At 44.0% G+C, this 11394-nt stretch overlaps 1 protein-coding gene across 1 annotated transcript in view; it reads left to right on the top strand.

Annotated features, from left to right (window-relative positions):
• The window catches only part of LOC108239302 (retinoic acid-induced protein 1), a 53312-nt gene that overhangs the window by 30418 nt on the left and 11500 nt on the right, over positions 1 to 11394 (top strand). The window lies entirely within an intron of this gene.

Below are 11394 nucleotides of genomic sequence, written 5' to 3'. Positions count from 1 at the left end.
GTGCCCTCAATCTCACATCCTCCTGCCCCTCCTCTCCTCCTCTTCTTCTTCTGCATCTTTTTTTCTCTCCCACCTCCCTTGATCTCGCAGCAACGCTCGTCACTTTTGCCCTTCCTTGGCTCTCTTCCACTCTCTACACCCAGCTTCATATCTTGTCACTTATCTCCCGCTGCTCCCTCTGTCTTTTTTTTCCCCCTTTTCACCCTGCTTTCTCTCATATCACATTTCCTTTCCCCCCCCCCCTTTCCATCACTGCACTGTTTCTCACCTATCCCCTTGTTGGTCTTCTATTTCTTCCCAATCTCCCCTAATTTACTCCTTTCCTCTGGTCTATATTTGGCCTCCAGGTCCTCAGTAATCTCTCCTACACCGTCCTTTCTCCCTTCCCTCGTCTGTTGATTCTCTCCTTCACGTCGTCCTCTCGTTTCGCTTTTTTGCCATCGCTCTGTTTATGGCTTGCCTTGGTTTAGTGTCAGTCTGTCTGTGGCTGTAAATAAAGTATTCCCCAGTCTGGTTTTCAGGCAGCTAAAAAAAGGAGAGGACAAGACGCTATAAAAAGATGCTAAGTTTTGATAGCGCAAGCAGAGATGTTGCAGTTCGGCTGTTGAGGCCCTCATGTTGGGCCTATTAGGACTTGTTGAAGCTGCAGCGGTACTTGTGACAAAGTCACAACCATATAAGCACAGCTGTGAAAAATATAGGAACGTTTAAAAAAAGACTTGCATTCAGATTTGCATCTCTGTGTGCAGATGTTTGCATATGAGGATGCAGCATCTGTAGGCAAATGTCAAGATTTCTGATTTTAATGGTCATTCTTTAAGCTTCCTTTTGTTTCCTTCTAAGAAATGCGGCTGCTTGAAGAGCACTTTCGAAGCTATTGTTATTGTGAGGCGATGATTTAAGCTGAATCCCATTTCTGAGTACTACTCTTAGTGTAGTACCTCACTGGGATGTGAATACTTGCGACTTGTTGGCAAACGGCATTCGCGAAATGGTCTCTAAATGTTTCGAAACATTTGCACGGCTTTTCAGTATCCTTGCGTGAGCCACAAACGAATCTTGCCGCTTGAATTTTGAATATGTTCAAAACAACCGTGCAACAGATTTTCTCTCAAAATAGTCTCAGAGTAACTGAGGGCATCTTGAAACCTTCTCAGTTTAGTTTCCTGAAATTTGACAGTGTTTCTGGCACCTGCATTCAAGCTCTGCTGTGATAGGAAACCATGAAGTGTGCCTCTGAAAAATCTCCATTTGAAGGGCCAGATAACTGGACACCTTCTCCTTTCCTCCTACATCATAAAAAGATTTAGGACACCCCTACCTTCAGCATAAATGTGCAAAACATCGAAGAAGGGCTAAGGGGTAGGAGGGAGGGATAGTTGGGATTTAGACTTTGCTTTTTTAAAGTTTCTGAAATTGTTTTGCATTCCAGCAATGACCAAAGTTTTCCTTGGGCAAGAGACTGAACCCCACTTTGCCCTCAAACTGCAAATCTGTGTGTAAGAAAGTGGTTTGTGGAGTAAAATTGCTGTGAAAGTCGATAAAACTGTTTGACAGTATCTTTAATGTTTTATGCAAAAAATGCGCTAATCAACCCTATAACGATACAGCTTCCTGTAACTTTATATGTGAGACGGCCATGTTAGATGTTGAGGTAGCCCCAACTTTCCATGGAAAGAAATTCACCAAGGGAAGGTATGTATCAGTTTAGATGACCTGACAGAAGTTTTGCAACATAAGCTTTATTATAAACAAATGTATGAGTGGTTTGGAAATGGAGATCATGGGTTAACGAGCAGCTCTGTTGCAGCTTAATAGTTTACATTTTCAAGTGATCGAAGGACAGAACCTTAGACACTAATCTACTGGAGGCTGCATTTCGTAATCCTCACTAGATGCAGACATTTTGTGCTTATTTCAGATTGATTGTTTTCTGCTGCTTCTTAATTTAGAAAAGAAAATGCACACAGAACAACAGTCGTTGTAATTTACAAACACAAAAGCTGCAGCAAGATTTGAGGACGCTCGTCACCACCAGCACAAGTTCAAAGTGTCAGACCAAAGAGGCAGTCTTTCCTCTTCTAAAGCCAAGACAAGGTCACACACACACACACACACAATCACACACACACATCCAGAAAACCAGCAGCTGCATGTCGGTTTCAGGACAAGGAGAGGGTCAGAGGACGATGATAGGACAACCTGAAGGACAAAGAGAGTTGAAGATCAGACAAGAAGAGACGGAATATGTGTCTGAGTGCATTTATGTGTCAGAGAGAGGCAGAAGGAGTGACACAGCATCATCAATTTAGATGAACTGAAGTGACATGAAGAGGGAGCAGGTGCAGATCAGCGCGCGCGTCTCTGCGTGTGCGAGTGAATCTGTGAACATTTGCACGTGTGTGACAGTGGGTACGTGTAAATGAGTCGAGGGATGGAAAACAGCGAGAGTGGAACATACCATGAAACCCCCAGCAGGGATGTCACACCAGACCTGCCCCAGCTCGGCTCCCTCTGCCGTGGTACGACACTGCATCTCATTACCTGGAAAAGGACAGGTGTGTGTGTGTGTGTGTGTGTGTGTGTAACAAGCATTTGAATGGACCAAACAAAAATAGGTCACTGCAAAAAATAAGCCCTTTCTGCAGAATGTCCAACCTGAAAACGTTGCACGTTAAGGTGGAAAGACGAAGAAACATAACATTAAAGGGATAGTTCAGATGATTTCTGAATTTAATCTTAAGACTCCCCGTTTAGTATTTCCTCATCCCAACTTTGAGAAACACAACTATAGGACATTTTGGTGGGATTAAACTATTTCCAGTTGAAAGATGACCACTCTAAAACTGAGCTGTCATTGTGATTCTGTGTGAGTTTACCAGGTTTATTCAAAACAAATCATACCAAAACATGCAAAACACATTCATCAGTCTGGTCAAAATTAAACGTGTGAGGCCGCTCAAAGGGCCATCTACAACAGGTAAGATATTAATTGTTCATAACCTTTTCACAAAACCCTGTCTAAACTATCAGTCAGCCTGTAACTTAGATGGGAACTTACCAAACACACTTTGGTCTGATTGCTTCACTTTGTCTTCTTTCATCTAATCTTCCTCCTGCATCCCTTCTTTCCTCTGCAAAGTCTCCTTTGCTAGAAGATTCTGATGGAATACCAAGTAGCTCTGCGGCCCACTTTACAAGACCCCAACTACCTTCTGTGTGTGTGTGTGTGTGTGTGTGTGTGTGGGTGTGTCTATGTGTGTATGAGAGAGAACTAAACGCAGAACAGGAAAGTGTGTGGGCACGTGTGAGGTTATCTACACTATAGAAACATGAGTCCACAGAGTACCTTGTTTTCTTTGTTTCTCTTCATGCACGGCCCAGTGTTTCAGCCCACCGATGTCCACACACACAAACACACGCACACACACTGCAGGGGGCGTTGCAGGCAGTCAACCTTGATCATTAAAACTCCCATCAAGCCTGCTCCCATAAACACAAACTCATCCTGGCTAAGTGCTCGCACGTACGAGCACATATTAGAAAACAGTTGCTCGAGATGAAACCGATTCGTGTTTGTCGTCACCTGACTTCACACGGGCACCCACGGGTTTTCAGCTCAGCACAGGGACCCACGTCGCATCACTTTTTTCCTCCTCCTGATTCCCGTCACATGTGCAAGTAGCCACAACAGCCTTTGCTGGAAAATCAAAACGGCTGATTGTAATTTGATGTGTGTGTGTGTGTGCTTGATTGCGCGCATGTGTGTGTGTATGCCTGCCGTTGCTTGCAGCGGGTCCATCCCCACCCATCTCATCACTCCGTTACCATGTCAACAAAGCCAGGTTTAGTCCTTCAAAGGGCAGCGCTCAACAGCTGCCGGCTGGAGGTGACCGCGCTGAAAGACGGAGGGAGAGACGAAAATAAAAGATGGATTGAAAAAAGAGATAAATGACGGTTGTGTGGAGGAGCAGGAGGAGGGAGGGCTGAATGATTTTGGGTCAAGGCTATGGGAGACTGTAAAAAGAGAAAGAAAAAGGGCACACAAAGAAATGGGTGAGCAGGATTTGTCCTTTTCCAACCCACATGCTCATTCTGCTTATTGTTCAGCCCCAGACTGATGAGATTCTGTTTCGCTCTTGAAGGACTTTGCTGCCTGATGCGAATTTGGATTTTGTGAAACTTTACATCTTTTTCATGCCTTTCTGTAACTAGTAAACTAATCCACACATACAGTGATGAACATTCTTCGTACAAATTGGCAAAATTATATAAACAATCTGTGTTTTTTCACTTCAACTGAGTCTGCTTTCCAGGGAACAGGCCTAAAGTTCAGGCTTTAATTTTCAAAATAAAACAGTTTCACTTTCTTTTGACACACATCTGAAAGGCTCAGTTTTCTCTGATTGGTTGGTTTGTTCAAATTATTGGAGCAATGTAAAGTGACTGCTCTTTCTAAATTGATAAATTACAAAAGAGAAGCCTGAACTACCAACAAGGGGTTTTATTCAGTGAGTATTGCCATCCTTCCTTTTTGGTGTTGACTTTGAAGGGTTTTTTTTTAAAACAGCTCCGTGGAAAGGTTATTAAAAGGTAATATCTTACCTGTTTCACAGCTCTTTGAACAACCTGAGACTGGAGTTGTTTCAGGATGGCAGCGATCTGTTTTGGACTCTTCGTTAGCTCGTCAAACCAGTCAGGATTAAACTCTATTTCTCTGAATCTGAACATCTGTTTTCATACATTAAGAGTGGGGATGTCTTTGGATTATTCTCAGAAATTAGATTTAATTTTAAAACTGCTGCTAAGAGCAAATTTTCACAATAATTGTCACAAGAGAGAAAAAATGGTTGTCATAAATGGGTAAAATGGCTGTTGTGACCGTTGGCGTTCTCGTTATTTTCTCATTTAATTGGCCTCTTAGCAATGTTTGTGTACTTCAGCCAGCGATAGCCGGGGTCAAAGGTCTCTGCCACAATTATTTTCTGTGTCAGAAACTGAAACATTTGGGAACCACCACCCTATAACGACACAGAGTCCCGTGATGTGCTTTTTGGGGTGCGACTGGACAGAATGAGTGAATAAGAAACACGCTGTCAACGTGTCTGAAAAAGAAGAAGAAGAAAAAACAGCAGATAAAAGGCTCCACGTAAATGTGAACCATTATTTCAATCATTTATGACATTTACATCCCTTTCATTTATTTTTTTATTTTTACTTTTGTCTCCCTTTAAGGCTCCACTGATTCGTGGTTGCCATGGTAACTGTGGACTGTGTTGTTTTGTTTTTCTGACGATGTCCCACTGGAAAGTTGCACCTCTCCCAACAGGTCACTGGACTTCAACTGCACGTGTCAGTCAAATGGGGCCAAAGGAAAACAAAAAAAAAACACTTTGCTAAATTCCGCACAATCCCGGATCTCCTAAAGTATTCGGTTTCTTCTCCTTTTATGCCTTAGTCAGAGAGGGGATATTGTTTTACAGCGCAGCGGGTCAGAATCACCTCCACATCCTGCTTTACGAGCTGTCAAAGATGGACACATCTGCCTCTCTTTCTCTGACCTTTACTTGTTCTTTCATGCTGAAGCTGCAGCGCTGTGCCACTCTGTCTTCCTGCAGTCAAAAGGTCTTCCTCCTCTTCAACCAGTTTTATGCATTTAAGTAACATCTGCACTCAGAGTGTGCGGCTGGTGTGTGTGTGCTGTGTGCAGACATTTGTGTCTAGATCTTCATCTGTGATGGAATAGCCAGCCGAGTCTGGGGATGAGTCATCCCTGAACCCCAGAGATGAGACGAGACGACATGATGTCGCACACAAACCGACACACACGAACGCGTTCAAACACAAACCTCACGTCCTCCGGTCTCCCGCACAGAACCAAACATGGGTAAGGCTCGTTTTGCTCGCCGTTTGATTTAATTAAAACATTTCTGTCTCGAAAATCTGTCCGACATTCTCGAAATAACAAAAAATGAGCCATCAAGATGACTGGAAAAATGTGGTTTTGTTTTAAAAGACCTAATTCAGTGGAATTTGGCTTAATAGATTTTGAATCCAGAACATCACCTGCACAATCTCACACAATATGATAATCTGTTAGTGCTTGAGTCTGTGCAGTTAGGTGACTTTCAGCTTCTATCACGTCCAATTTTCTAATATCTGTAAAATTGACTGCATTTTAGGCATTTTGGGGTTTGCTCAGGCTGATTAGCTGTGGTGGCTATTTCATTAGATGTAGATGTACACCTAGTGATTACTTTCTGTGAGTTTCAATAAAATCTGTCCAGTGGGTCATGAGATATTTTGCTAACAGACACACAGCGTTGACTCCAGTAAGGCAGAGTTTTAAAAACAGGTTTCGTGCCATCGGCTGAGGCTCAGAATATGTGTTAGGGATCAATTTCAGCTACTTTCACACTAAATTTTAGTTCAATATCTGTACAACTGACTGAGTTGTCGTCATTTTTGTGCTTGCTAAGACTGAGATGTGGCAAACATCTTGAATCAGGTTGACTCTAAAAGTTAATCAGATGTAGATGTACTTTGTACCAGTTTCATTAAAATCTGTCCTGTGATTTATGAGATATTTTGGTAAACGAACACACACAGACAGGCAAAACATTATCTCCTGCACTTCACCTGTTGGTGGCGACAATAAAAAATAGAAAAGAAGCGACTCTCGTCTCTAATAAAACTAGAGAAATTGCATTTCTTCAAAAATTCAGTGTGGACGTTGAGTGCTGAATGACTTTGAAGAAATTCGCTGAAGAAGGTGAAACTGAGTTGTTGAAGCTAAAAGAAGCAGAACCCTAGCTAAAGGCTAAAAGTAGCAGAACTAAAGGTAGCAAAGCACCAGCTAAAAAGGTAAAAGTAGCAAAACATTAGCTAAAAATGGTGAAACAAAAGTGGTACGGGCCCGCAGTAGCTCGGGGCTCAGTGTCACCGTCTCTTCATCCTGAAACCGTGGGTTCAAGTCCAGGTTGTGTCAGGAAGGGCATCCGATGTAAAACGATTGCCAAATAATTAAAGTGAGTTTGCTCACTGTGGCAATCCCTGAATAAAGGAGCAGCTGAAACAGGGGAGACTAGCTAAAAGTGGCAAAACGCTAGTAAATCAGTATTCACAAAATAAGGACTTATTTTCCTTAATTTGTATTCTTTTCTTATCCACACATCCCTGTCATACTATAATGCTTTTATTTGAGTTTCTTGGCTACCTGTCCAACGGCTTCAAATCGTCAGAGGCACGTCTCCGCCCCCTCCCTATGTGTCTTCCAGTAAACTTATGTGACTGGCTGCTGGTGACCCCCCGTAACCTCCAGCTGAGTGTCATGGCAACGGGACACTGACGAACGTCGGAGCAGATATTGGCTTCCTCAATCTCCTGAGCCTCTCTCCTGGGTAGGAAACCACCCACGCAGTCTGGTCAGACGCTGCAGGAAGAGGAGAGGAGGAGAGGAGGAGGGAGACGGAGGGACGCTTGTCTGTCTGTCTGTTTGTCAGTTTGTCCGCTGCGCTGAACCTGAGGTTATCAAGTAAAAGGGCACGGGGAGGCGAGGACGCAGACAGGAAGTCTGAAAAGAGGAGGCATCAGAATGCCGTGTGTGTCGCGCTGAAGTGTGGGTAATTAGGAGGGGGATTGCAGAGCGCTGATTGGGGAGCAGCGACAGGGCGGGTTGCTGTGTTATTTTGGAGCACGCTGTGTTAAGCAGAGTGTTAACGGCAGATGTGTTTGACGTTGAGTGTGTGTGTGTGTGTGTGTGTGTGTGTGTGTGTGTGTGCTGAAACGGAACAGAAAAGGTAGAGGGAGCGAGGCGTGTTTATTTAAGTGTGTTGTCAGGTTGTCGTGGAGCATGTGAGCTCAGCTTCATCGTGCCGGAATGGTTCTGATGGTGGTGGTGAAGAAGTGTGACTTTTGTGTAACGGGATGTGTGTGTGTATATGTATGTGTGTGTGTGATTCCTCCCAGGCCGCTCCACCTTCCTAGCAAACTGCCTCTGCATGCATAATTAACCAGGATGACTGGGGAGGTAAACACGCAGAGAGAGACGTTCCATCCCTCCACTCCTCCTGTGTTGCCTCCACTTATGCACGCCTGTGTGTTTTCGTGCGTTTGCACGTGTGTGTTTATTGGTGTCAGACAGACAGACAGAAAGCAGGAGAAAGATTCAAAGTGTTTCGGAGCCAGATTTGATGGAACGAGCGAGCTGTCTCTCCATCCCCTTTGTGTTTGTGTGTGTGTGTGTGTGTGTGTTGAGAAAGCAGATAAATCCCATCTCAAGCTGCCTCTGAAGATGATGTGATGAAAGAGAGGAAGAGAGGATAAAAAAAAGAATGAACCAGTCACAGCTCTGCGCATTATGAACCATCCAGCGGAACAATCAAATTCACCCTTCTCTCTGCCCCCCTCTCCCTCTCTCCTGTTCTTTTCATTCTCTCCATCCTTCCTGGCAGTATTTTGCATGGAAACAGATACATTTTAATGCTTCGGATCGGATGAACAGGTCCCCCCGGGTATGATGAAGCACAAAAGCGTTCAAACTACAACATGAAGGCAGCGGCTTTGATACAGCCGCGGTAATCAATCACTCATTTAGCAGCTTGCCCGTAGAGCTGGAGCATTTTGCTAATTAACACCTTGAAAACTTAAATCTGCAGTTTTCACGCAGCGGCTCATGCGCACGTAAAAGAGCATCTAAATGTATGTGTGGGATTTGCTACAGCTCATATTTCCCAGGAGCCTAGGCTGTAAAGCCCACTCTGTAAATCATTTATCCTCCTCTGTCCTCTGCACCCCCACCCCCCTCACCCGCCACCCCCTTCCTCTTGTCCTCCTCCTCATCAAACTTATCATTCTATCACTCGTTCCCTGCTGTTGCATCCCCCTCACGGTCCATCTCCCCCCCCCCCCTTCCATTAGACCCCCTTGTTGTCTTTCCCCTCTCGCTGGCGTTCTCCTCTCTATCAGAGCGAGGGAGAGATTGGAGGAAATAAAATGAGGGGAAGGATGGTGGATTAGGCAGGAGAGCAGTCCTTCTTTTGCAGAGAACGCTGTGCTAAAAACTAAAGAGGGAGGAAAAGAACGAAAGGAGGGAAGAAATGGGGACAACATCATAACAAACACGTAGTGGAAAACAACAGTAAAAATGTGGGTGTCTCGCACACAAGAGACAGAGAGTGAGCAGTATGTAAGTTTGCTTCTCCTTCAAGCCTCCTACTCTGTTCTCAGGCAGCAGCGAATCAATGCGAGCCCTAAAAAACCGACAGAAGAATAGACAGACAAATAAACAGGGAAGATTTGGTGATCTCAGCATGTATACTTCATCTTCGGCTCCTCACTGAAGCAGAGACAGAGTGCATCCACAAATACGGCAATCGGCCGACTCCACAGCGCTCGGGTTCTGTGAGGAAGATAACAGTGGAAGGAGGGAAGTGAAGAGGAGACGTGATTGGAATGTAGACAGTGCCATACACACATCTGTTTGTGTGTGTGTGTGTGTTTGAAAAAGAAGGAAAAGACTGAAGCAGTTGGGGGAAAGTAAACTGTTTTGGAACAAGGTGTCTCTGGACTGTTTGGTTTGTTGTAAGCAGGACACGATCTGTGAAAAATGCATTTAAAGCGACAGTTCAGATTTTTTTTTGAAGTGGGGTTCTGTGGAAAGGTTATGGACAATTAATATCTTACCTGTTGTAAACAGCTTTTTGAACAACCTAAATTTAGAGACATAGATGTTGCAAAAGTTTCATAGTGATTTATGCAAATATTATTTCATAAATCTTTGCATTAGCAGCAGTTCTTCATTACAAGGTTACTCCGGGGCTGCACAGTGGAGCAGTTGTTAGCGCCGCTGCCTCACAGCAAGAAGGTCACGGGTTCAGCCTCCAGCCGGGGCCTTTCTGTGTGGAGTTTGTATGTTCCCCCCATCCGTGCACGCTTTTCCCAGGTACTCTGGTTTCCTCCCATAGTCCAAAACCATGCATGTTAGATTAATGGGCTATTTTAAATTATCACTAGGTGTGAATGGGAGCGTGAACGGTTGTCTGTCTCGTTTGTCTCTGTCTCTGTGGGCCTGTGAAGGACTGGCAATCTGTCCTGCATGTACCTCTTATTTCGCACAATGACTGCTTGAGATAGGCACCAGCTCCCCGTAACCCTGAACAGGAACAAGTGGGTAAAGAAAAAAGTTGGACTGTTTCAAAAGAAGCCCACATAAATGTGCAAAGAGATGGATGCGCTCAAACCTCTGGATTTGAAATAATCTATGGTTTAGTCCATCCTATGTGCTGTTCTCAGCAAGCTTGGAGAATCCCACTCCATATCTTCATATTATTGAGTAAACAAGAATCCCAACACACACACACGCTCGCACATATATCTCTCCAGGGGAAGGAGTACAAAGCTGGAGGCAGGGGGGATAGAAAGGTGGGAGGGCAGGCAGGGAGTCTCCATGGAAATCTGGATCTGTTTATTTGTCAATGAAAGTGTGTGTCGATGTTCGTGTGTGCATTGAAGAGACTCAAAATGCTTAAAACCTGCTTTTGGTAACACAAATAGAACCAAACTCACATTTGGGCATGAACACAAAAGAATACACACACTCCTTTCACCGTGCTTTCCCTCGTCACACACATACAGTGTGTTCAGAGATGAATAATGCTGCTGTGTGTCTGGTGGGATGCACCACTGTCCCCAGAGTGGATTGAAAGCTGGGATATTGTGCTGAAACTAGCACTCACAAACACACACACACACAAAGAGGCTCAATGTTCTGTCTCCAGGTGACTCTTTTCCTTTTATAGAGCAGGAACACTTCCCACCCCTCCTTTATTCTTTTCTCTTCTGTATAAATGCTTTAGTGAACACACATACACTCACATGCAGGAAAAACAATACAGTCCCCACACCGGAACAAACACCGTACACAACAAGCACAAACCCTCCGTGACTTGTGCGCTGAAAGCCTGCGCACATACACACTATAACACTTCTTGCTTGCACTTGGAAGAAACCAGAGTTCTCATTTGAGCAGAATAAGTCGTAGAGGAGAGAAGTTTAAACTGCACCAAATACAAAGTGGAAAGCACTGCTTGCATTGTTTGTTTAAGGAATAAATTGTAACATCAGTGTTAGTACAGAAAAAAAAAAGAAAAAAATTAAAATCTGAGGAAAATAGTTGTATAAAAGGAGCTTAGTTCAAACTGAGGAATAGTGTAGTAGGCCTGCATGCATCCCTACACTTTGACACACATACAAGATTGGTTCGTTGGATACATACAGTAAAAAGATGACATTTAACTTTATGAACTCCGGAGACTGCATCACACACCCAACTCTCTCATTTCAGACACTGATAGAGGTCCAGAGGCCTGAAACACTTCATACACAAACACACAT

This window comes from Kryptolebias marmoratus, linkage group LG12 (assembly GCF_001649575.2).
Source record: "Kryptolebias marmoratus isolate JLee-2015 linkage group LG12, ASM164957v2, whole genome shotgun sequence".
NCBI lineage: Eukaryota > Metazoa > Chordata > Actinopteri > Cyprinodontiformes > Rivulidae > Kryptolebias > Kryptolebias marmoratus.
Note: the sequence above shows the minus strand (reverse complement) of the source record. Positions and strands in the feature narration are given on the sequence as shown.